This window comes from Emydura macquarii, unplaced genomic scaffold (genome assembly GCF_026122565.2).
Source record: "Emydura macquarii macquarii isolate MOO-44397 ecotype Brisbane River unplaced genomic scaffold, CSIRO-AGI_Emac_v2 contig_2422, whole genome shotgun sequence".
NCBI lineage: Eukaryota > Metazoa > Chordata > Testudines > Chelidae > Emydura > Emydura macquarii.
In genome coordinates, this window is record NW_027132559.1 from 20,974,380 (window position 1) to 20,999,908 (window position 25,529).

Below are 25,529 nucleotides of genomic sequence, written 5' to 3' on the forward strand. Positions count from 1 at the left end.
TGTTGACTTTCATCTGAATTCTTATCTTTATTAAATCACTAGTATTATTACATCAAATAAACAACTTAATAAACACACAAAATGCCTATCTAAATGTAGCCAGTAAGAGCTATTGAACCAAACAATTTACTCTGAAATTTTCTGAAAAAGATAAAACTACATACACTATCTCACTTGAGTCACCAGGGAAATTAACTCCACTGCTATCAAATCTGTTGCAAAATCCACCCCTACTGAATGAGTACTTGTACCTCCTTTGATTATAACCTTTCTATGGACACCCAGTAGAACAGTTCAATGACCTATCTATTAATTCCACTTTAGGCACATAAGCAAGATAGAAAGCTGACCATTTTTAACTCATAACTTTGAGCTGCCCTTTACAAAACACCAGAAAAGAAAACTGTAAGACATTGCCACATATTCTTCAAGATTCTGGCTTTATTATGGTCTTGGATAGACAAATAGGTCTCTGTGGGTAGCAGCATAGGAGAGGGGTGGATAGGAGAGGCAACAGGATTTACTGATATGCAGACCCACCTGTTCCTCTCCCCACAACACATACATAGAAAAGCTACATAAAGGCCCTATATATGCTACTCCAGTGGGTTTCAGTAACCTCCATGGAGTGGCTCTACTGTGGTGGATTTGCTTTTTCTCAACCCTCTCCAGCATGTCTCTCTCCAGCTGGGCTCTAGAGCCAAGCACCTGAAGACTGTAGCACCAACCAATAGTACAGATTTTAAACAATATTTCTTTTCTGTTGGTGAGGTGTGTTTTTTCAGGAAGGTTGTTTTTGGTTTTTTTGCAACAACAGCGATATAGCCTATGCAACAATCTTCAGCGTCAATGCACAAATCAACAAGATTCAGACGAGTGTAAACAATCTACATTTTTCCTAAGTATTCCCAACTACTCCCACTTACTTTATAAAAAAAACTTTGTTTTTTCCCAAAAACAAATTAATGTACAACTTTACAAATGTGCAGCTTGTTAAACTACTGCATCTAGATTGCAATCAGTACATTTAACCACATTGGCACTGCATATCTGACTTTGCAAATACTTCTTCTCAGCCAGTTACACATTAAAAACAGCACTGTCAACTCAAACATGTTCCCAAACTTAGATGTTGTAATAACAGTCGTTTACAGATCCTCAAACAACAACAAATGTTTCCATGATTAGAAAAATAAGATCCAAAACAGACAACTGTTTGTAAACAAATACAGCCCCTGCAATGTTTTGCAAAAATTTCCAGGTCTGCAATCCTGAAAGTGAAACTGACTAAAAACAAAAGTGAAACTGAACTACACAGGCTGGATGGTTTTGATTAGAAAATTTGAAGCTTATGTCTACTACTGCATTACTAAACAGTAGTTCAACATTGGTTACCTCTGTTTCCTCTTTACAACAAATTCCTGCAAGAAACAGCTATAACAACATATACAAGGCTATCAACACAAAGAATATACTTTATATAATTAAATAATATTTTAAAAGAATATAGTTTATATAATTAATTAATAATATTTAACATATTAAAATAGCATAAAACCCTGAGAGCCCACCTGCAAGCCAGAAAGATTCCACTGTGTGAGCAAACTGTCTACAGTTTCCGGGAAGTGTTGTCAGCTGAATCATCTAGTCTTAAAGATACAGACAGCCTTTTCTTTAGGTGATAAAAACAAAAGCTATTTACAGTCTTACAGTCCAGTCTCTTTAAAGCAAAGATGGCTTAGAAGTTTATTTTACATTTAAAAACTAAAGGGACTTTAACATTAATGTCAACTTGAATTTTTAAAAACTGATTACAGTAATTGTATGAAGTTTGAGTTTCTGATAAAGCATGTTACAAGCAGTGTCTTCAGACATCTTTAACAATTATTAAATGATGGGGTTTTTTGCTGCTCCGGTGTTTTTAAGGGTCACCCCTCCATTTTCTTGCTGTGAAAGAAAGTCACTGGTGCTTTATGTTAACATTGTGCACCCACACAGAGCTAGCTGCAGGGGTCTTGGGCTCTGTTCTTGCAACCTGCTATGCACATGCTCAATTTTAAACCTGTGTGTAGTCCCATTCAAGTGGATTGAAGACTAGGCTTCACTGGGAACATTCACAGGCTTAAAGTTAAACACATAAGTGTTTGTAGGATGGGGACCTTAATCAGTAGTGACATATAGATGATTTATTCACTTTAGCACATCACCTGATTTTTCTCTAGTCCACAGAGGAGTAGAGAGAGAGGGGGGAAAAAGAGAGAGTCATTTGACTTTAGACAGCATCTTCCATGCACTAAGTATCACCAAGAATTTTGCACAGCATTAAGTTAGATACCAGTGCAATGTAAATGTAACTAATTTATTTAAAGCCCAGTTCCTTTAATATTTCCCTTTTCTTATCAACTACGCACACATATTGATGCAACAGGTATAAATAGATTATTTACACACACTGTCAAGAAAGATTTTTAATCTATAATAAACAACGAAAAGATTGCATCGACTGAAAAATAATGAAACATTGTGTCAAGATAAATTCAACACATCAAATTTGCTGCAGGTTTAAATCAATTCAGATAGTGCTAAATAAAACAAAAAACTACAAGGGAAGATTCACGAACATTGATCATGACCAAAATACGCCCCAGCACTGTTAAGAGGTTTACTTCAGTAATGTCTGTGGTCGTTGATTAGATCAATGAAACTCATTCTTTCAACAGCATCCAATTATCAGTTTACTGTAGAGAGAGCTTTCTAATAAATCAGTATACTTTACATAAAATTAGACAAAACCAAGATGTAAGTTAATAGCAAAGTATGAAAACACTTTTGTTCCAGGAAGTAAAAACTTATATTAGGCAAAAGAAAAACAGCATAAATGATTTGTTCTTTTATTCAAGCCTGATCCATAGTTACTAACATTTCCAAGCAATAACTTTCAGTTAGGTGGTTAATGGTTAGCAGTATAATAGAGTTTGATTAAGCACTTCGGACAGGCAATCAATGCTCTTCTGTCATATTTATACAATAAAAAATTGGCTTTTATGGTAAGTGCAAAACAACATAAATGTAGGCACTATATGATTCAGAAAGTTAATTGAGTAACTATAACTAAGATAATGTGAAGCCTTCTTACTGATGTTAAACTTTTTAGACATGTTTTTCCATACTTCTGTTTAGATTATATCACCAGCAAACCTTTGAAATATTTTCATGCATTACTTTGTCCCATTCCAAAGCAGTAATTAAATTCCATTTCTCATTTTGATATCAGAGTACTCTTTCTTTTTTTCCCGACCATCTTTTCATCTTTGATCCACACACTGGGTACTACAGGCAGCAGATCAAGGAGGCAAATCCCCCCAAAGTACTTATGTGGCACCTAAGTATATAAGCACCTCACCAAATCAGTGATAAATTTATTCTCATTACACTTCTCTGGTAGAGAAGTATTATTATGCTTATTTTACTGTTGGGGACTTGAAGCACAGGAGTAATTAATTCACAATTTATCAGAAGCCAAAAAATGGCATAGCATGATCAATTTGATGTCTTTGCACTGTTTGCAATAACAAATATTAAATTGTTTGTTTTTATCTAATTGTTGATTTGCTAGGTTCCTTGTACAACATGTGCTTACCTGCTTCCATCTACATTACTGGCAACAAAGCAACTAAGTATTGGGCTCACAAACTTAAAACAACTTGGAATATCAATGTAGATTTATTTTAAAATGTTTTTTCTGGTTTTGTTTATATACACACACAGTTTTATGAAAAGAGTCGGATATATGTTTATTTGGAGAATATTTGGAGCAGAACATGATGTAGATAAAGGATGGATGGTGGATAAAAGTATGATGCTCATTTGAAAGTGACTGCAACATTTTGTGTGCTCATAAAATGTATTAATACTAGAAATGCTTCTGTGTCATCCAAGGTTTTGCAGAGATTACCTAGCTTGGGCTTTAATTATTTATATTTTCATTGTGAGGAGTGGGATGGATTGGGTCACTTCAAAGGTGTGAAATAAAAATAGAACTTTTCCCAAGGGGAAGAGGGGGAAGGGACCCAAGCGCATAGATACCTTTTAAAAAAAAATTTTTTCTAATAATGGAGTAGAAATTGCTTTTGGTGTTGTTCTTACTAGATCTTGGACTAAAAATTCTATATCGTCTTAAAACATTATTTTTATTTAAGCAGGAAACCACTCAACTGGATAAACAGAAGGATGTGCCAGTAGGAGTGCTAGCTGCCAGACAAACATGAGACCAGCAGGTCCAACTAAATACTACACTCTGCCACATATAACCTAACACAAAGTAGGATTCTCTAGTATAGACAATTCATTTTCAAGGGCTTACTATCTCCCTGTAGGAAGGCACACTAACATTGGCTTTTGAAGTCACCAGATAGTTCTGCAGTGAAGTTTTTCTAATCAACCATTAAACAGTCAGAATCACTCTAAAATTGACCAATATAGAATGGCTACTAGGCCAACAGCTTAATTTGAGAGCTGGGAAAAACAGATTGATTATCTTGATTTAAAAAAACAAGCAATTCTATTGATTACAAATGAAAAACGACACACTTTTCTACCTTTGGGCAAACCCCTTGCCCACATGTTTTTACTACAAAATGAAATCCTGTTAGAATGCCACTTGCAAGAGTCAAGTTAGTTAACTCGATGCTGACCACAACTTTGCAATCAGTGTAGACAAGGAGTAGCACATTCAGCATTGTGTCAGCCAGCCATGGTTGAACCCTGTTTCCTGTAGGCACCACCCATGACTAGCTGACATGATACTGAATGAGACTTGTCCTTGTTTATGCTTACTGGGCTGTGCTTTTTGTGCCTCCTACACAGTGCTTAAAGTGGTCTAGAAAAAGTCAGGGGGTCTCATCTGTCCCTCAGAACTGCCCATCCCCCTACCCAACCATTAATTCTTCCCCTAGTCAGTCCTGGCTCCCAGCCCAACATCCATTCCACACACATCCCAGCTCCCACATCTGTTCTGTCCCCCTACCAGCTCCCACCCAACTTCTCTGCCCCCCCAGCCTCACTTCTGCTTCTCCTGCTCCCTCCTTCTTCCCATCCCTCCTGCTCCCGCCCTCTCCCAGGGATGGGAAGAAGCTGTAGCAGCCCCTCCTCTCTTCCATCTTCCAAGGCCAGGTGTTACAGGGAGGGAGTGGGAAGGGGAGAGAAGCAGAGGTGCTATCCCATTGGTTGCTGGAGGGAACTGGAGAGAAGGGAGTGGGGCCACCTTCAGCTACTGGGCTCTTTTCTGCTCCTTTCCCTCCCATGAGAATAGTGTTGGCTCCTGAGGAGAAGGGGAGAGAGCTCTGCCTGCAACAGCCATGATTGGCTGCTCTATCCCAGGAGGCAAATAAGTGGGGAAAGCAGCCAATCAGAGAGTGTTTTCCTCAGGACCACACTGAACACGGTGCACCTCTCTGTGATCTAGCTCACTTTTTAGAAATTGTGTTTCTCGGGTCTCTGACCCACTGTAAGATAGCACACTTTAAACACCGCTCTTAAGAAAAGCAGCACAGACTCAGTCCCTCTGGTCTCATTGGATTTCTTTCTCTTCCCATTAAAGTCTTTCTGGACAGCTGTAATAACCAATTATAGAAAACAAGTAAACTTAGTTTCTTAGTAGCAAATCCACTATGAGAAGCAATTTTTCCTCAGTTGGTCACACAGGCTACCCTACTCCCATCAACCCTGTGGCTTTTCCACTTGGCTACACTCTTTATTATTCAAAGTACCAGACAGGCAGTAGATCCCATCACATTCCTCTGCAGCTCCTGCTACAGAGCTCTGTGAAGTAGGTTTTCTGGCAATTTAGAATAAGAGTGGCCATCATTCAGCCCACACTTGTCAATGCCTGCTGTTTGGGAGTATGTCTGTGTTTGTGTAGCACCGACAAGTATTTGGTCCCTAATTTCTTTATTATAAAGTAAAGCCCAGAATGGACATGGATACATTATATCACTGAAATCTTCTATTGCTATTGCTGTAGCAATTAGCTAGCCCTCTACTGTGCTGCAATATTTCTAATGCAAAAGAATAGACACCATCAGACAGGTCATTCAAATGCAACCCTGAATTTCTAAGCTTCACCTTTCTCAAATGTGAAGAAGAGCTCTGTATGGCTTGAAAGCTTGTCTCTCTCACCAACAGAAGTTGGTCCAATGAAATATATTACCTTTCTCTAAGCTTCACTTAGCAATGCATACCCTGTACAAGGCCAGCTATACCACAAAGGCAGAATTTATGGCAGCAAAACATGCAGTAGGTGCATATGGGTGTGAATATTTATTGGTTTGCATCCTACATCCCACTTTTTTCCACACATTTTAATTTTATAGGTACCTCTGGAGTATCAAGAAGCTGTTTGCTGTATCCTGGTACATGCAACAGTTTCTAAGTCACAGCAACAGTTATGTGCAGTTGGAAGGAGAGTTGGAAAATGCTAGATACTAGTTATTTGTCAAGCAATTGGGATGAATGCCAATTATTTAAAAACCTGACTGATCAATTAAAATTGATTCTACTTTGCTTCCCATCGATTGCCAGGCTGAATCTAACAGGGAGAAAAGAAGATTCCTGTCTTGTGTCAATGAGTATTAGGTAGAATTCTCCCCCATAACATTCTAGCATGCAGTAAAAGAATACTCTTTTAAAATGGCAGATAAAATGCAAATTCCTTTCTGCAGGAATATGAGCAAAAAACGTGACATTCCCCTAACCCTACCTGTGACTGTGGCAGCTATCTCCTCACCATATAGATTTCATTACATATACAACACAGATGGCAGGTTTGAATTTTGAGGGCAGTAATTCCATTGCTGTTAGAAATATGAGCATAGCTCACAAATATTTCTTAATTAACTAGATCAGAATTTAGGAGTCAGTAGGTCAAATACAGATGTTATGATACAGAGATGAACTGAGCTGAATTTTGAGGACTGAAAATGATCAGCTGCTTTATAAAGAAAATGAAACCTCTAAGAGATTTTCTTTAAACAGAAGTAACCATGGTATATATGTTTGTGACTATTGGCATTGTATTAAGGAAAGTTTTTATTTATTTGTAGGTTAACACTGTCCGGTGTAATCCTCAAAGATAAGAAAACATGAGTCTCCACAAAAAGCATGCCTGTTTATTGGAGATGATATAGTAAGGTCAGAAATACAGTCAGTGATAAGCATTGGTCTTGTTGCGTAAGGCTTATTTTATGCCACTGAAGCAACAGTAGCAGCTGAGTTTCTGGCTTAGGAAAGTTTTTCACAAAAGCTGAAAGAATTAGAACTGATCTTCCAGTAACACACACACACGCAGCCCAATACAAGCCTTATCTCCAGGGTTTTTAACATGCTGCTGAACTCTCCCCAAACACTAATTCATGTTATCCCAGTGATACTGGGAAACCAAGGATCTACTTATGCATAACTAACCTGCTAAATTATTCCAAGGAGAAAGCAACAAGGCAGTGCAGCTTCTTATTCTATTGCACCTTCTTCTGCAGCTGCTTGTGCTGCTGCTGACTCACTCTGATTGGTGGAAAGTATTAGATGATTACACAGTGAAACCCAGCCTAATTAAAGTCATTGGAAGTTTTGCCACTGACTTCAGTGACATCAGGTGTGAACCCTCAAGGAAATGTTGATTGAGCTGGATTTTAAGGTTGAGGTACTATAGTACATTTGATACAAATTTTCCCACAACCAAGGCCTGCATGTATATAAAATAGCTAGTTTTATGAGTACAAGTTGGTCATAACTACCTCAGTTGCATCTGGCATTCTGCTGAGCTGGTGACGTTAAACATATCAAAGCAACATAATCATAGCATTATTGTGCCAGAATACATATTTTTATTTCTCTTTCTTCATATTCAACTAGTGCTCTAAGCATCTAGCCCAAAAATTATAACAAAGACTGCCCATCAAAGCCTGTGCCTCAGCCCACTCCTCTGGGAGTGGGGGAGAAATGGACTTTGTAGCACACCCAGAAAGATGATAAGTGTGGGCTGTGACATACCACAGCAAGCTCTAGAATCAAGGGACCCTCCCAGAGACTGCACTGTGAGCTATGCCTCTTGTTTATATTGAGTGCCTCTGCTGATCTCAGCTGTGGCAGTATATCATGGGGAGGGAGAGATATGATCTGTCAGGTAGCCAGCACTCAAACCATTTAGGGTTTTATTGGAGGGAAAAAACAACACTTTGAATTCCATCCAGAAGCTTATTGGAAGCCAGTGCAGATTTAGATGAAAACTGTCACTGAAGGGGACTACTTGGGTGGTCAGCACTTTTGAGAACTGGACAACTTATTTAAACACCTAAGCATGGCCTTAGGAGTCTAATTGTTGGCACCCATTTTGAAAAGTCTTGACTTATGTGCATTGTGGTACAATCATATCTATCAGGTATGTTGAAAACCTCGGAGGAATTTCAGTTACAACTAAACAAGGAGTTGCTATTTTAGGCCCTGGTGCTGAAATTGGCTCCATCTGGGAGCAGGGTGGGGCTCAAGTCTGTCTCTCTGGAACTAGTTGAATGATTGGGGATTTATCCTTTACTTACCACGGGGAGGGAATTATACCAAACATACAGTAATACCTAAACCTTAAAGTCCTGCTCAAAGTTTATAGAAGCTGCTGAGTGCTCAGCAGGTCTAAAAATCAGCCATCTAATCCCTGATTCAGCAGTGTACTTAAACATGTAAATTTAAGCATGTGTGTCATCCCATTGACATCAGTGGAATAACACACATGCTTGAAGTTATGCACATACTTAAGTACCATATTGAATCAGGGCTATATTTAGGTGCCAATTATGGATGTAGGAGCTTATCTTCAGACACCTATTTTTTTTATTTTGGCCATAAACTGTTCTTTTATTTCTATATTAAAGTGCTCACTTACAAACTAACATGAAATTGTAATGTATCTCTACACATTTTTCCACATAGCTGCACTCTCTCTGCAGTTAGAAAGTAATTATTTAAAATACAGTATCCTTTCTATCTTGAAGCATGCTTTACAAATATCCTCAAACCATGCTATTCTATCCTCTCTCTATATAAGATCCATTTATACACAGATAATTAGATTCTACCACCAAACCATCTTTTACCTTGCCTGTTAAAAGTACATTTATAACAGATTGATTAAATCCCCCCACACACAAGGTGCATACAAATAAACTCAATTGAATCTGATTTAAGTTTAGTTAAAAATCTGCATCAAGACAAAAAGAGGAGATAGAAAATAATTATTTGTATTGCGTCTTATAGCTCACTGCAAGAAAAGAATTTACCAAAATGTTGGTGGATACACACATGGCTCTCTGTTCAGGGAAATGAGAGTTATTTGTGTTTTGCTCCTTTATTGGAGTATCTATTTCATGTAGGATATTAGTCAGATACTTGTGACTCTTTGGCTTCAAAGATTTCTGCTTACTACTCAATCATTTTGATTTATTTTCAGTTATTGAACCTTGCAGAAAAATAACTAGCAAACATATCTTTGCAATAAAAGTACATATACTAATACTGTCACACTGATATTTTGCATTTAAGTGATCTCATGTGTTGCAGCATCTTTTATCTGAGGATTGTAAAGCATTAAAACAAAGATTAATACCAATAACCTACTGTGGTTATAAATTAAATTGTAAGGTCTTTGGGGCAGGTTTCCTATGTGTTTGTATAGCTCCCAAGACAATTTGGCCCTGATCCCGACTGGGGCATTTGGATACAAATAAAACATTTTATAACAATAAATATTTCTACAAGCTTAATCATAAAGTGTTGTCAAGAGATATGCGGATACCAATACCTATGCCGTGTCTACACTACAGTTTCCACTGTTGCTACTAACAGTGGTGAATTATGGCTACAATGTTCGTAGTGTAGTTGAATCATCCTATGATTCAAAATCATTTTAGAGGACTGGGGTGTGGGGTGTTTTTTACCAACCCTGATCTGCCATCATTTGCTGAAGGTTTCTTGTAGATGTCACAACAGAAGTCAGTCTTGAAGAAGTATTTGAAGGAGAAATTGGGTAATGGGTTTCAAGGAGGACAGTCTATGCACCATCAAAATAATAACTATTAATCATAATCATAAAATCAGACGCTGCACTTGTGCAAGCACGCAGGTAATATCTGATTTTACAGTAACTTACCAGCACACCTGGCATCGAGGGATTGGATCAAGCCTTGTGTCATTTCCTAAAAAGGTGATTATTTGAAAAGACACTGAAATATTTTCCAAAAAGATAGGATTTATGTCGTACTGGAGCCACAAGGAAGCCAGAGCTTACCATTTGAACATGCTGCAGTTGTATATGAATGTGTGTTTACCACAGTAATTCTATTACCTGGTATATTATGTAGGCTGTCTCTGAGAATGTTAGCCAATGTTTAACTTTAAATGTTGATATTAATGGGATTACTTACATGCTTAAAATTAAGTGTTTGCAGGATCTCAACCTAAAACTTTACTATATTAACTGCTTCAGTGCTGCCTAGAAAACCAGATACCATACATTGAACAAAATATATAGTCCATGTACCGGGGATGTCTCTAACAAAATAAAAATGTTGCATCTGTACAAAATGTCATAAAATTATGTGAATAGTAGGTTGAGGTTACTTTGTTTTTTAACCTCTTAATTGTTGCATTTTGCTACTATTTCTATATCTAGGCAGGTCATAGGAGCACTGTGCTAGATGCTGGCATTCTGGCTCTGTATAGAAAGGATGTCAGAGTGCATTCAGGAAACACTCCAAGGCTATGTCTTCTAGACCACACAGTTAACTGGATTGCTTGGCACCCAGATCTAAGCACCTGGTTTGCTTAGCCCTCGTATGACCATCCCACTGCAAATTGTTACCCTTGTTACTGTGTTCTCACCATTTCTGCACTCACCTGTGTGTGTCTGGTGGCATTTCCATGATTCCTTGTGTTGAGATGCTCTAAGATTCTTTCCCAGTTAATTGTGGCAATTGCAGGAGAACTTGTTTGTCCCTCAGGGGCAATTGTGTGAAGGCATTGGAGGACTATCAGCACTCTAGTGATTTTGTCTGCATCCTCCATGCAAAGTGGGTGGTTTTGAGCCAGAGTTAAATCAGAGCCCAGGTTCTAACCCACAACCTGAGCTGGGTCAGATAGACTGGGCTTAAAGCTCCTTCACATCCATGAAATAGGTTTTTTTGTATGGACAGGGTGGTGGTTGTGGGCTAAAACCTGGGTAGGAGCCAGATTAACTATAAAGTGCAGCTATAACCCAGTGACTTCTTTGTGCTTCGGGTGAGACCTTGTGTGAGGGATGAAAGAATCCTAATAACAAAATATCTTATACAAAATTGTGTACATTTGACAAAATTGACAGTATGGGCCAGACTTTTTTTTAAAAGTATTTAGGTACCTAACTAGGTACCTAAATATCTTTAAAAATTTGGCTCTGCATAAATATAGATCATCCTACTGTAGGATTTAACTTAGATACAAAAGTGATGTGTATTAAGTACATTTTACTACTTGGGTGCATGATTGTTACATGTAAAAAACATACTTGTCATGTCTTTGAACATCTGTAACTTGATATTTTTTCCTCTTTTAATTACAGAGTCCAGACTTCAAATCACACATAAAATAGTTTGGAAATTATCAAAGCTTATTCGGTTAAAAACTCTTTTCATAAATTGGACCTAAACTATCAGTTAAAATGTAACTTAGTCTTATTTAGAGTGAAATTTAATGCCAACAAGCCAACATTGTAATAGTTGGAGAGGTGTAGATCATACAAAGTGAACAAAACTATAATTACCTGCTAGTGATCCTATATGTTTGATATTTGCTTCCAAATGTCTTTTATCATTTTTTTCTTCCAAATTTTTATCATGCTTTTTTAAACCAACGTGGGTTTACATAACACTTCCAAACACACTAAGAAATTATGTTGCCCAAAACTTTTAAGAATTGCCAGTCTTCTAACCTGCACTTGCATATTTCTACAGCAAAACCTACTGAAGAGGTTGAGTGAAAATCCATAGTATTCGTACAATAAGAACACCTTGATAAAGTCAACTGTGTCTGTACCATTCACAGAGAACTGTGAATTGGTAGAAGAATCACTGGGAAGAAGAAAATCAGATTAAATAATTAGTGTCAATTAGCCCCAGCAAAATCATTCTATAAACAATTGGTCTCTAGTGCCCTGCTTAATTATGTGAGACTTTCATCGCTTCTTATCAAGTCTGCTTTGATTCATGTTAGACTCTTGAGCATCCCAGAGGTATAATTAATTATTGTCTTGTAAATAAACCCTTGGTAATTAATGGCTGTAGAAAACAGTACAGTGTCTTTAAAAAAGTATTAAAGTATGGGACTATGAATATGTGAAAGAACTTTTTTTTTTTAAACATTTTAAGGGAAAGGACTTTCATGTAGTCAATATGAATGCAAGGTAGTTGAAACTGAAGGTCAGCATAAAAAAGAGTTGAGATGCAATAACAATCATTAAATTAAACAATCAATTCATGTCGCTTACTATAACATTTGTTTTCATTTGATACCATTATAATTTGGTCTTGACTCTAATTAAAATAGATTTTCAAACCTCAAATTAAAACAATAAAACAGTTTATTTTTCAGGTGTGGGTAGTAAATTCATTTGCCACAAAAGAAATATATAATTGAAGTTATAATAAAATACATGTTATATAAGTGTGTTTTGGATATTCTGGCACACACTCAGTACCTCCTCATTGAATACAACAACCCCTAATTTAATCCCAGGAAAACCAATACGACCAATGGAATATGAGGAAAATGGAAAATCATTCCAATAGAGCAAACAAGATATTTTACACATAAGGTTAACTGTGCTACTAGCACTTGTAAATTTGCTCCCTGTAAATCACTTGTGCCTGAGCTACTTGCATTTTACACCTCTTTCATACTCAAAATAATAATAATAAACACATGCACTTTCTTTTGCCTTATCTACATTAGAAAAAAAGAGTACCTGCATTATAGCTCCTACCAGCCCTTGTATGAGAAAAGGGTGAAAATGAAAACCGTGCCACATCCTTCTAAATTGATTAGGAGCAGAAGAAACGATAGTTAAAAATATTGGTGTCTGGTCTACGTTACAGCTTACAGAATTGATAGTACTAATGCAGCTATAGCAGTGCAGAGACATGTTTACAATTTCTCACCACCAATTCTTTACCAATTCTAATACTGTTGGGAACTTTAATATATAACAAGGCACCATTGTTTAACCACCAGGTCATCTAGACCATAGTTTCTCAACCTGTGGTACGTGTACCCTTGGGGGTATGCAAGACACAGGCAGGGGGTACGTGGCAAAAAACCCAGTGAAGGGAGGCGGGCAGCAGCTGCCAACTTCTGGAGAAGCCAGGCGGGAGCCACCCGCTTCCTCCCCGGTCCCAGCTCCCACCTGGGAGGCAGGCAGCAGCCGCTGGCTTCTGGGGGAGGTGAGCAGCAGCCGTCGGCTTCCTGCCTGGTCCCACCTCCTACCTAGGAGGTAGACAGCAGCCACCCCAGTCCTGGGAAGCTGGGCATCAGCCTCTGGCTTCTTGGGATGCCAGGCAGCAGCCGTTGGCTTGGGCGACAGCTGCTGGCTTTTCAGGAAGCCGGGTGGCAGCTGCCCGCGTCCCACTCAATCCGAGCTCCCAGGTGGGAGCCCAGGGGCAGCCTCCTGTGCCCTGCAAGCTGGGCTCGCCGCTGGGTGGCTGCCACCCATGCACCAGCTCTGAGCCGAGAGACAGCCTCCCGTGCTCTAGCTTGAAGATGGGCAGCAGCTGCCTGCCACCTGCCCACATCCCCGGGTCCCAGCCTGCACGGAAACCTCATCCACCCCAGCTCAGAGCAGGTGGCAGTCGCCCACCTCCTGGGCTGGCAGCCAGACGACAGCTACTTGCAGTTTGCCCAGGTGGCAGCTCCCCGCCCCCAGCTCAAAGCTCAGTGCCCAGAAAGCCAGGCGGAGAGCCCAACGGCTTGCCCAGTCCTGGAGCCAGGCTCTACCCACAGGCTTACTTGTCAATTTCACTGCTCCAGCTGAGTCATGAAATGGACAACTATGACAGCCCCAGATTTTACCAGTATAAAAATCTTAAGAGGGGCCCACACAGTGTGATTTGCCCCAGGTTCGCACCCCCCCAGGTACGGCCATGGGGAGCGCTGCTATTCACTCTGGTGGGCCGCTAGTGCCTGCTCAGACCTCACAAATTCCGGACTGTGTAAGGAGAACATCACATGACCCCACCATCAAGCCATCGTGATTGTCCGGAGTTGACCTTTGCTCCTATATGGAGGAAGGGGAGGAGGAAGAAGGGGAGAAACAGCAGGGGGTTTTGTGATCTGCCACAGCCACACAGCACTGCAGAACTCAGAACTCTCCTGCTTTACGAGAAACACAGTCATCCAGTGGTAAAGGGGGAAAAGATTGTATTTCTCAGAGTGGAAAATTGAGTGTTGGGGTCCTTATTAAAATTTTCAGAAGTTAGGGGGTACTTGCTACTTAAAAGGCTGAGAAACACTGATCTAGACATGCCTTTGCTGCTAAAAGAGGTATCTTTTACCTAAGGGTAACTAATGTACCTGAGCAATCTCAAGGTAAAAACAGAAACAAAAAGACAAAAACAAAAAACAATGAAGACAAAGCACTTTAGTTGTACTATAAGGTAAATCTAGGTAAAGTCATCACTTGACCCTGCCTAGTTTACCTTGCCTAAGTAGGTTAGGTGCCTAATTCACATTAAGATCAATAACTTTCAATGGGAGATAGGTGCCTAACATGCTTACATGCTCTAAAAAAAATCCCACTAGGTGCCTATTTGAAGATCTGGCCTTAAATGACTTGCCCAAGGTCACACAGGAAATCTGTGACAGAGTAGAGAATTGACTCCAACTTCCAGGCTAGTGTGCTAATCACTGGAATACCCTTCCTTTCAATACTAATTCAGCCTGAGTGTGATCCTTGGTGGGCCCTAGGTCTTTAATGAGGACCCAGGCCTTAAATATCATGTCTTCTCATGATGAGTCACTTTGGAGAAGTAGAATTGAAAGTCATATGATATGTTTGTCTCATTGTAATAGCTGTGCACTAGAGATAGGCATGAAACAAAACCTTGCAATTGTACTACTCCAAACTTTGAAGAAATTAGATTTATATCAGACTCTGTGGTTCAAATCCATCTCTTCCATGAACCTATGTTAAATGATGAAATAATGGTGCTACAGTGACTTCCCAAGTTCACAGAGAGCTTTCCATTCACAATTCATTTCCGAGATGGAAGGCACCTTCATAAACAGATTACAGAGGTTTCTTTCGGCACTATCTAACATCATACTATAATGCAAATTGGTATGACTACATCTGTTAATAAAAAATAATCTAACACTAGGCAAGAACCAGCAACCTTACAAAATGTAGATTCCATTGCACAGTATTAATCCTTTAAAGAAAACAAAAATGACCTCAGCTTAAACCAGCTGTAAAGCATAGCATCTTGCAGCACTGTGTCTCCTTCAGCTCCTTCTGCAGTTAATTTACAATATGATTGTACAAACACAATGCATAATTCACTTGCAGAACTCACTGCCATTCAATACCATGGTACACAAGAGCTTAGTAGAATTAAAATAAAAGGATTAGACACTTATATGGATGTATATCCCCCAGTTACTTAAAACAGAAAAAAATGTATAAGGGGTATAAATCATCATCCTTTAGTACATAAGCCAACTGCTAAGAGACAGGAGTTAGAAAGAAACTTCTGTTTGCAGACTATTCCATAATTGACCAATATGAAGTTTCTTGCACTTGCTTTAAAGCATCTAAAGCTAGCTACGATTGTGCAAGAAATGGGACTGAATGGACAATTGGTCTGATACAGTATGCTAATTCCACTGCTCCTATTACATTACACACATGAGGAAAAGCCATGGGCCTAAATCATCCCTGGTGTAACTCCACTAATGTATCGGAAGGAATTTGTCTTGCTGTATCAAATACGTAAAGGATCACACTTTATTGGATTTTGACAAGCAGTAAGGGTCTGATCCTGCAAGGTGATACACTCATCAATTACCTTCATTGGGAGTTAAGGCCAAACATCCCCTCACACCCAGGACCTACTCCTTAAATCCTGAATAGCTTTCGGGAAACTTTATTCAGCCATATAACTAAAATGTAACGTGGTAATGCCTAAAAAAAAAATCAGTGCAGTCACTGAGGATCCTGGCAATGAAGGAAACATTCCTTAAGGTTCTTGCTTACATCTTAATATGCTACAAATGTATTTGAAAGAGCCACAAGATTGTGACATTATGGAGGGTATTTTTTGTATTTTTTTTTTTAAATAATGCATTTAGAAATAAATGAACTTATGTAAAACATTAAAATAGCAAGTCAACCCAAGTGTGATGAACTCTGGGATAAAAAAACTTCAAGTGCACAACTGATACAATTTTGCAACATTGTGTTGTGTAGAGAGTTAAGCAGACAGCAGGCACAATGACATGTTAAATTACCCACATGATGTATAGCTTAATGAACCCCCTTGTGTTGATCACGCTTGGCATTAATCAAGAGCCATGAACAGATTCCCTTATTTTCTCAATGCTGCACTGATAAACTGCAATTTCATTTAACCTTGGACAGGAACTTTAATAGCTTCCACGGGACAACTGTCAATACTTTCCTGGGTATACAGTGATTAAACTGCAACACAAGATGCATGTCATGAATTTTCTTCATTTGAAATTAGAGTTTTCATTTTTAATGACTATTTGCATAAGATATGCTGAAAATATGAAGACGTGTAAAGATTTACACATGCCTTAGACAGAAGTTCACCAAGACAGAGGTTTAAAAAAAAAACCAACAACATATTAATTAACATATTGAAATCTTTAAGTAACCTTTAGATTGTGACACAAGACAACAAAAGCAAAGAATTCAAAGCAAAGACTGACAATATGTCCTTAAGTTACCCCATTATGCAGCATACATTTTGTAACATTACACACTCCTCTAACCTTTCGAGCACAGGAATTGGCTAAGACGGTCAAATCCTTTGTGTCTCAACTTAAGTGTTTTCTATACAGGTCTTTGGGTGTCCTTGCTTTTCCGCTGGAGTAAGTCTGCCTGGAGTAGGGAAGCCTACAAGCCCAGCTTATCCTGGGTGCCTAAAGGTGGCTGGCACAAGTGGATCTGGCCCACATGGATTCAGTGAATCTAGAGGCCCCAACCAAATCAGAGCTGCTATACATTGCTGGGGTTGGGTGCTTACAGCACCATTTGTCACCTCTGACAAATTTGGCCCAATGGCTGCTATTTCATTTATTGTCTATATACACTTCAATGTATGCCAGGCTGTAATGCCAATAGCTCTAACACAATACAATCAGAATGTTGGGGAAGCTTGTGTTATAAAGTAGAAAAAGTGGTTCATTTTTTTCATTGTCATCTAATTTGTGAGAGAGAGAGAGAGAGAGAGAGAGATCATCATACCAGTTATTCCATCCCACACTTTCCCAGTTGCCCACTGCTTGTTTTAATTCTGCGGGCCACCAGCAAAGCCTCTGAGAGACACTGGCAGTCCAAAGACCACAATCTGAGAACCACTGAATGAAGAGCTTGTGGTTTACAATGAAAATAACAACTTCAGATATGGGTGAGAGTGGTGACTCCATGAATTGCCTTCCATATTCATCTGTAAAGATTAAAAATAAAAAAAAGTAGCAGTAAGTTTAGAATTTGGGCAAACTTTAGAAAATGTTAACATTAGAAACTTTATTTTAATGGAAAATTGGGTTTTCAACTAAACATTTTTTGTTGAAAAAGTCATCCTCCATGTGGCACCCAAACCACACAACTGCCATGATGAATGGCCACCCCTCCTGGGAAATGTAGTCCAAACAGGAAGCCCATCATATAGAAGAGAATGAGAGCAAGAGACACCCAAAATATAATTCCTCTGAGGCATCATGGTGGCATTTAAGAATCAAACTAATTCAGCTTCCACCCAAAATATTTCAGGTTTAGATTTTTCACCCAAACCTTGACGTTTTTTGCAGAAAAAAGCCCCCAAAATTCTGAACACCTCTAATTAAAGTGAACTACAAAAAAGTAACTAAATAAAAAAATCCAAATATGAGGGGTATGTTTTAACCCTTAGGCCGTATCACACACTAGGGACAAACACACTGTCTACTCTATGGACTAATATGATGAAAAAACATCTGGAGCATTTTCCACACTGTAGGGCTGAAATCCTAGCTCCATTGCACTCATTTGGAGCTTTGCCACTGCCGTCATCGCAGTCAAGATTTCACTCTGGAGCTCCCATCAGCACCAGCACATGAACCAGTGGTAGCACCAATGGGAATTTTGTTCTAAAATGTCCTAGTTTACACACCACTCTACTGGCAATGTGTACGTTTCCAAAATTTGCTAGGGAATATCATGTGTTTAGGAAAATCTGGCAAGAACCTGGAAAACCTCTGTCTCACCTGATTAAAGTACCATTTTTCATCATCAGAAAGATCAGTGGAACATGTTGGGGTAGAGGGTATCAGAAGGCATAGGGTTCACCACCTTCCTCACATTTCCTTCTTCCATATCCATCATTTCCCATTGGATCATTAATGACTGCATTCCTGCAAACACTCAGAGAACTTACGAAAACTTTAGTTAATAACACGGCATTCAAAATAAGGAGACGATACTCCAGGCTTTACAGATAAAACTTTGGGGACCAGTAACCTCAAGTCATAATAGTTAAACTTCTTAGATTTCAACTTGATTTGAGTGTAGCATTTAACATCAGAGGGACAATGAACTTCCTGGGACTTGACTCATTCAGTGAGGGAGCATCGGGGGTGGGGGCGAGGGGTGGGGGAGTAAATTAAAGTTGTGCTGGTAAACAAATCTGGCATGTCTAGCTTTCGAGTGCTTGACTTTGGAACCTTAAGATTGTTTTAATGTCATTTTTAAAATATAACTTCCTAGGTTTTTTAAGGAATTGTAAAAAAACAAATTCCACTATGTGGCTAATCAGCAGTGTTAGAGCCCTTAGATCCACAGCACTGTTATGTCACTTGAGCAAATGGAGTAACTGAATCCAGTAGTAGTTTGTCAGCCTCTACGTGGGCCAGCTACTAGAGGGAGATGAGGCACACATTTTTGGCAGTGGGTTTCACACCTATTTGGCAATAGCAGATGAATGTTGAAATTCTGGAATCCTGGCTTCTGAAGGGAGACTCACCCTGACCCCTCCAGCCTGTCCTCTCCCTGTTGAATTTATTCAGTTCAGATCTTGTTAAAGGTGTGGCTACAGTTTTTACTATGTAAAACACTCCTGCTCTGTGTTTCCTGTTCCACTTATGTTTAACAGTCTTTTTTTTTTGTTTTTTTTTTGGGTGGATTAGCCTCCAATAACTGGGAGGAGCAGCTTTGTATCATTTTTGGGTTCCTTAGCTGCTTCAGTAAATGCATATCTCTTGCTGCTGATCTCTTAGCCCTTGTCTTCACTAAAAAAAGGGTGTGTTCTTACATTGTTAGCTAATGTGGTAACTAGCAAGGAGTAAAATGCTAATGGAGAGTCCTGCACTTAGGATGGAAGAATCCCACGCACTGCTACAGACTGGGGACCAACTGGCTAGGCAGCAGTTCTGCAGAAAAGATCTGGGCATTACAGTGGAAAAGAAGTTGGATATGAGTCAACAGTGTGCCCTTGTTGCCAAGAAGGCTAACGGCATATAGGGCTGCATTAATAATTGCCAGCAGATCAAGGGAAGTGATTATTCCCCTCTATTCAGCACTGGTGAGGCCACATCTGGAGTACTGTGTCCAGTTTTGAGCCCCCCGCTACTGAAAGGGTGTGGACAAATTGGAGAGAGTCCAACAGAAGGCAACAACAATGATTAGGGGGGTGGGGCACATGACTTATGAGGAGAGGCTGTGGGAACTGGGCTTATTTAGTCTGCAGAAGAGTGAGGGGGGATTTAATAGCAGCTTTCAACTACCTGAAGGGAGATTCCAAAGAGGATGGAGCTAGGCTGTTCTCAGTGGTGCAGATGACAGAACAAGGAGCAATGGTCTCAAGTTGCAGTGACGAAGGTCTAGTTTGGATACTAGGAAAAACATTTTCACTAGGAGGGTGGTAAAGCACTGGAATGGATTACCTAGGGAGGTGGTAGAATCTCCATCCTTATAGTTTTTTAAGGCTCATCTTGACAAAGCCCTGGCTGGGATGATTTAGTTGAGGTTGGTCCTGCTTTGAGCAGGGGGTTGAACTAGATGATCTCCTGAGGTCCCTTCCAACCCTCATCTTCTATGATTCTATGAGCTGTTGTGGTGCACTGCTATTATTTTAACAGGTGTGAGTGCAGATGAACAGCCTTTACCTCAGTCAAAGCCCACCTAAAGACAATTAAATTAAATACCCATCCAGTGGCAACTGATTGAATTTCTTTTTGACTCCTGTGGCCACCAGTGAGTCCTTGAATAATCTTAAAATGGTGTTGAGGATCTTGCAACAGGGTGAGATTGTGGGAAAGTTTGATGTAAACTTTTTTTTAAGAAAAGGTATTAAGGTATTATACAGTAATAACTCCAAGCACTGCAGCAGGACTGGTGTAAAATGTAGCGCTTGGGATTACTACTGCAGAATACTACAATACTTTAAAAAAAAGTCAGAGTGCAAATATTGGAATTTGCATCATTATTTCTGGATCACTTTGTACTTCTCTTACTTTGATATCAAATATCAGTGGATTAAGATAAGAAACTGAATTATAGTAAAAAGGCAGTGATGTGGCAGAAGAATGGGGTTCTTATTGATGGATATCCCTAAGGGATTTGGTAGGCTGTACATAACAGACCCTGTAATGTTTGGTTTACAGGGGTTAGCATAAGACAAACGCTTGTGAATCTGCCTGAAGAATTGTCACCAATACTACACACACTTTCTCCTTCCCCTCTATCCCCAAAGGTTCTTTAAATTCTTAAACCACTTCAACTCCTTAAAGTTAAACCCACGTTTTAAATCAGTGAGGTGGGTTTGAGATCTTACTTTGCGTGGAGTCTATGGTTCTATACAAATATTACACACAAAAAAACTTCATTAAAAGAACATTATTAAGATTGCAAGATCAAGCACTCAAGTGATGGGAAATGTCATAATTCAGCCCTGTTGGGAATAGGCATCCTGATGCATTTTTAATTACATGATCACATACTATTTTTAATGTGGTTTATGTGTGTAATTGACCAGGGTTTTTTAAAAAAAAAAAAAAACTTTAAAAAACAGAAATTCCATTATGTGGCATCATACTGACACCCACATGGTTCATCAGCAGGGTTGGAATCATTATTGCCACTGCACAGATTTCTGCCCTTGAGTTAAGAGAATAACTGATAGCAACAATAGGTTGTCATCTGCTCTGTGGACAAGCACTAGAAAGGGATGGGACATACATTTTGCCAGAGATTTGCACTGATATTTACTGACGATAGAGGAATGGTGAGACTCAGGAATCGTGGGTTCCATTCTAGCCTCCAGAAAGGAGTGTTTTCTACTTCTAAAATCTTCTGCGCCCATTCCCTCCAACTACATCCCCTTCTGCCCTGTCCCCTCCAATCTGTCCCCGTCCCCGTCCCATCTCTTCCCCATCACTGATTCCTTATTCCAGTCCCAGTCTCCACTCCTCAGGCTTCTCCTCTCAGTCCCAGTTTCCTTGGCCAGCCAGTCTTAGTCTCCACCTCCAGATTTGTTGTCTGATTTAAATCTCCCCCACTTCCATTATCAGAATCTCCACTCAGTCAGTCCGAGTCTCTCCTCCCCTGTTCTGGCTCCCAGTCCTAGCTTCCCTTCACACTTTGGTTCACAGTTGCAATCTGTTTGACTAATCAGTCCATCTCCTTGCCCAAAAGTTCCAGTTTTTCTCCTCACTTCCAGTCCTAATCTCACCAGACTCCTTGTCCCAATAAATGTATTTCTCTCCCCACTCCCCTCCCCCACTCCAGTCTGGCTTTTGTCCCCTGTAGAGGAGGTGGGTCTTTCCCTCCCTGTCAGTCTCGGAGGGAGGCCATGCCCCCTCGCTGCCGCAAACTGTGGGCAGACTTTAGGCAGGAGATTAGTTTTTCACAGTCTATAGCCTTAAGCCTTCAGGTGGAGTGGGGCCAGCAAAGCAGTCTCTAGCTTCCGACTCTCAGCCAGGACGGTGATGGCAAAGCAGTCTCTAGCTTCCGACTCTCAGCCAGGACGGTGATGGCAAAGCAGTCTCTAGCCCAATGAGGCTTCACAGGCCAGGATGAGACTATCACACCAAGGATGGGGTGGCAAGGGATGGGGATGGGGACGTGGGCCCTCCTGACTCCACCGTGTCCCAGCCCAGGGCCCCATCAGTGGCAGAGTGTTCCGTCACTGGGTCAGCGGGGCTCCAGCCGCAACTCACTGACAAGGGCTCAAGTGTGAGCTCAGCCAGACCTAAGTCGGCTATTCCTGGGCTACTTCCTCCACCCCTGTTCCCATGTACCTGCGGCCAAGGGTCAGCATCAGCCTCCTTGGGGTACGTTGCCAGAGTAGTCCAAGCAATCCTCACTGTTTGGGCTGTCCAACAACTGAGGCGGGTCGGGTGATTCCTCAGAGTAGGTGGGGTCCCTGCTGACTCCTCTGTCCAGCAGTAGGCAGGAGATGTCCTTCTCCTTCAGTGGCTGCCTCCTGTCTGAGTTGTGTGGCCCGCACTTCATACTTCCGGTTCCTGTCCTGGCTCTGCCGCTCCGCTTTTGGTTAGTGGGCGTGGCTTCCCTGACTCCGCCCTCCAGGGGTTGAGTGGCAATCCTTCCCTGTCAGTCTCAGAGGGAGGCCATGCCCCCTCACTACATCCCTTCTGCATTTGAATTAGATAACTACCTCCTCCAGCCTCTCTGGGTACCAGCAGGGAGGGTCACTGAGAGCACCTGAGAGACAAGCTCCCTGCTCTCAGTTCTGATATCTGGCTCCATCCCAGCCTACAGCAGCCATTACTAGAAATGTTTGGTTTCAGCTCTTGTAGCCCTGGGCTGGAAGGAGCATGCTCAGTTGCTCTACAGGGATGATGCATGCCCAGACTGGTTAGCATTAGGAGCTGTGAGAAGCCGGAGCATGCTCAGTGATGACTGACTGGAGATTTTAGCTGCTAAAAACTCAAAAAGTCTCTACTGAGCATGTGCGACCTTGTGATTTTTCAAAGGCTGATAACAGCCAAATTTGAGCTGATTTTCACAATGATAGCAAAAGGCACTTCCCTGACACAAAGCATACTCCTGGCCAAATTTCAACTCTGTGCTCCAGAGTATGGGGGTGCAAGAGCTGTTCAAACAAAAGATCATTGGAATTTTTTTATCATGGGCAAAACAATGTATTTTTCCCTAGCATCACTCTTGGAAATGGAAACGTCGTTTTGGCTAAAATTCTCCCTCCTCCTATTCTCCACCTCAAAGAAAAAAAAAAAAAAACCCCACACAAGAAAGTCAGCCCATTACAAACATGTGGCATGGAAATTTTCAGCCCAAAAAGTTAATGTTTGGCAAAATCTGAAGCAAATGAAAATTGAGTTTTATAATGGCAACTATCAGACCATCTTAATAGGGGGTCCTACCAGTGCTGCTTGTGAATTCTTAAAGCTCTCCTCTGATTGCTCTTGGTTTAGTTCACTGTTCTGTTTGGTCCTGGGATTAGAATATTTGAGTAGTTCAGGATCCTACGTATCATATTCCTGTTTTAAGAACTCACTAAATCTTTCAAAAATAAAAAACATTATTGCATTTTTATTTTTGATCTATTGCTTTGTGACCAGCACAATTCTTCTATATGAGCTTAAAATCACATCCTGACAATCTTTCGTATGCTGTGCCCGGGTCCCAAATCCTTTAGGGGTTTATGGATTGTAACCACCACTTGAACTGTGCCCTGGATTGGCGAAGCACAGGATGGGCAGTGAGACAATGCCCCCTCTGAATGATTCCATCTCCAGCCTGCCCTTTCCCAAACTGCAAATATCCATGATGTACCCAGAAAGGGTTTCCCTATGGTTGCTGGAAGGAGGTAGGGGGACAATCTGCTGAGGTGCATTTCCACTTTCATGCTTGCTTACCACCTAGCTTACCAGGTCTTTACCCCTTCCGCCCAGAGACAGAGGGGACAATTCGAGCCTATATTTGGTATGCAGCAAAATGGGCAGATTTTTAATAGAAGTTAAAGGTGGTATACTTAAAAGGGCTCTCACACCCTGAATGGAACTTGGAAAATGAATAAATAAACTGTTAACAGAAATACTGCCCCATGATGCTCAAACATGATTCCCAGATTTTAAGGCAAGACTGTTATGATCATCTAGTCTGATTTCCTGCATAACACAGGACATAGAAATTTACCAAAAGATTTCTGCATCAAACCCAACAACTTGCAGTTGAACTAGACATGCCTTTTAGAAAGACATCTGATCTTGATTTAAAGTTTGTAAGATATATCATTTTCCTTGGCAATCTGTTCCAATAGTTAATTGCCCTCACTGTTAAAAAATTTACATCTTATTTCTAGTTTCAACTTTGCTAACTTCAGCTTCCAGCCATTGGATCTTGTTATGCCTTGACTGCTAGATTAAAGACTTTCTAGGGTCAGGTATCCTCTCCTTGTGCCGATGCCTATGGACCATGATCAAGTTGCCTCTTCACGTTTTCTTTAGTAAGCTAAATAGATTGAGTTCCTTTAGTTTCTCACTGTAAGGCATGCATTCCATCTCAAATCATCCCTGTTGATCTTTTCTGAATCTTCTCCGATTTTTCAAAATCCTTTTTAAAATGTTGACACCTTGGCTGGACACAGTATTCCACATGATGATGCACATAAGAAAAGTATTAGCTATATCCAAAGCTCAAATACATCTCTAATATCAAGGATAATTCAGTCTAATGTGAGAAATTAGTGGGAAGCTGATTTTGACAGGTTTTTATGGTTTTGGGGTTTTTTTTTAAATCTTTTACTCGTGTTTTAGCAACCAGTTCCATATACAGTAAAGCCAGGAATAAAAATGCAGAAGTTTTTGTTCAAGAAGAACATCATGAGGCTTGAAGCCTGATTTAAAAGATACTACCAAGTTTTGTCACCTGATGTTAAGTTGTAAAAGATCTCCTTGGTGCTACGAGAACACACGATTGTTAAAAAACTGAGGCAGAACTAATGATGTTCACTTCTCTATATATTGATAAAACTGAGCTCCACAATCCCTAACCTCTACCATGTTTGACAAATCTAGATTGGGGGGGAACTAAGCCAAAAGAACAAACACTGAGCAACAGTGGCATATCGCTGGAGGGTGGCACTGGCCTGGGGGGGCACCAGCTGGGCCCTTCATGACATGCAGAGGGTCGGGGGTGCAGGAGACTCTGAGGGGGCGGTTGAATGTTGCACAGGCGCAGGTGGGGGGTGGGGAGT

General features: G+C 40.3%; 1 long non-coding RNA gene across 1 annotated transcript in view; it reads right to left on the reverse strand.

Moving 5' to 3' along the window:
• LOC137162097 (uncharacterized) overlaps positions 1 to 7,526 on the reverse strand; it is a 159,812-nt gene extending 152,286 nt beyond the window's left edge. The window contains exon 1 of the long non-coding RNA XR_010922277.1: positions 7,462 to 7,526. This is a non-coding gene — a long non-coding RNA (uncharacterized lncRNA). The remainder of the gene's footprint in view (positions 1 to 7,461) is intronic.
• Positions 7,527 to 25,529: the final 18,003 nt, after the last annotated feature.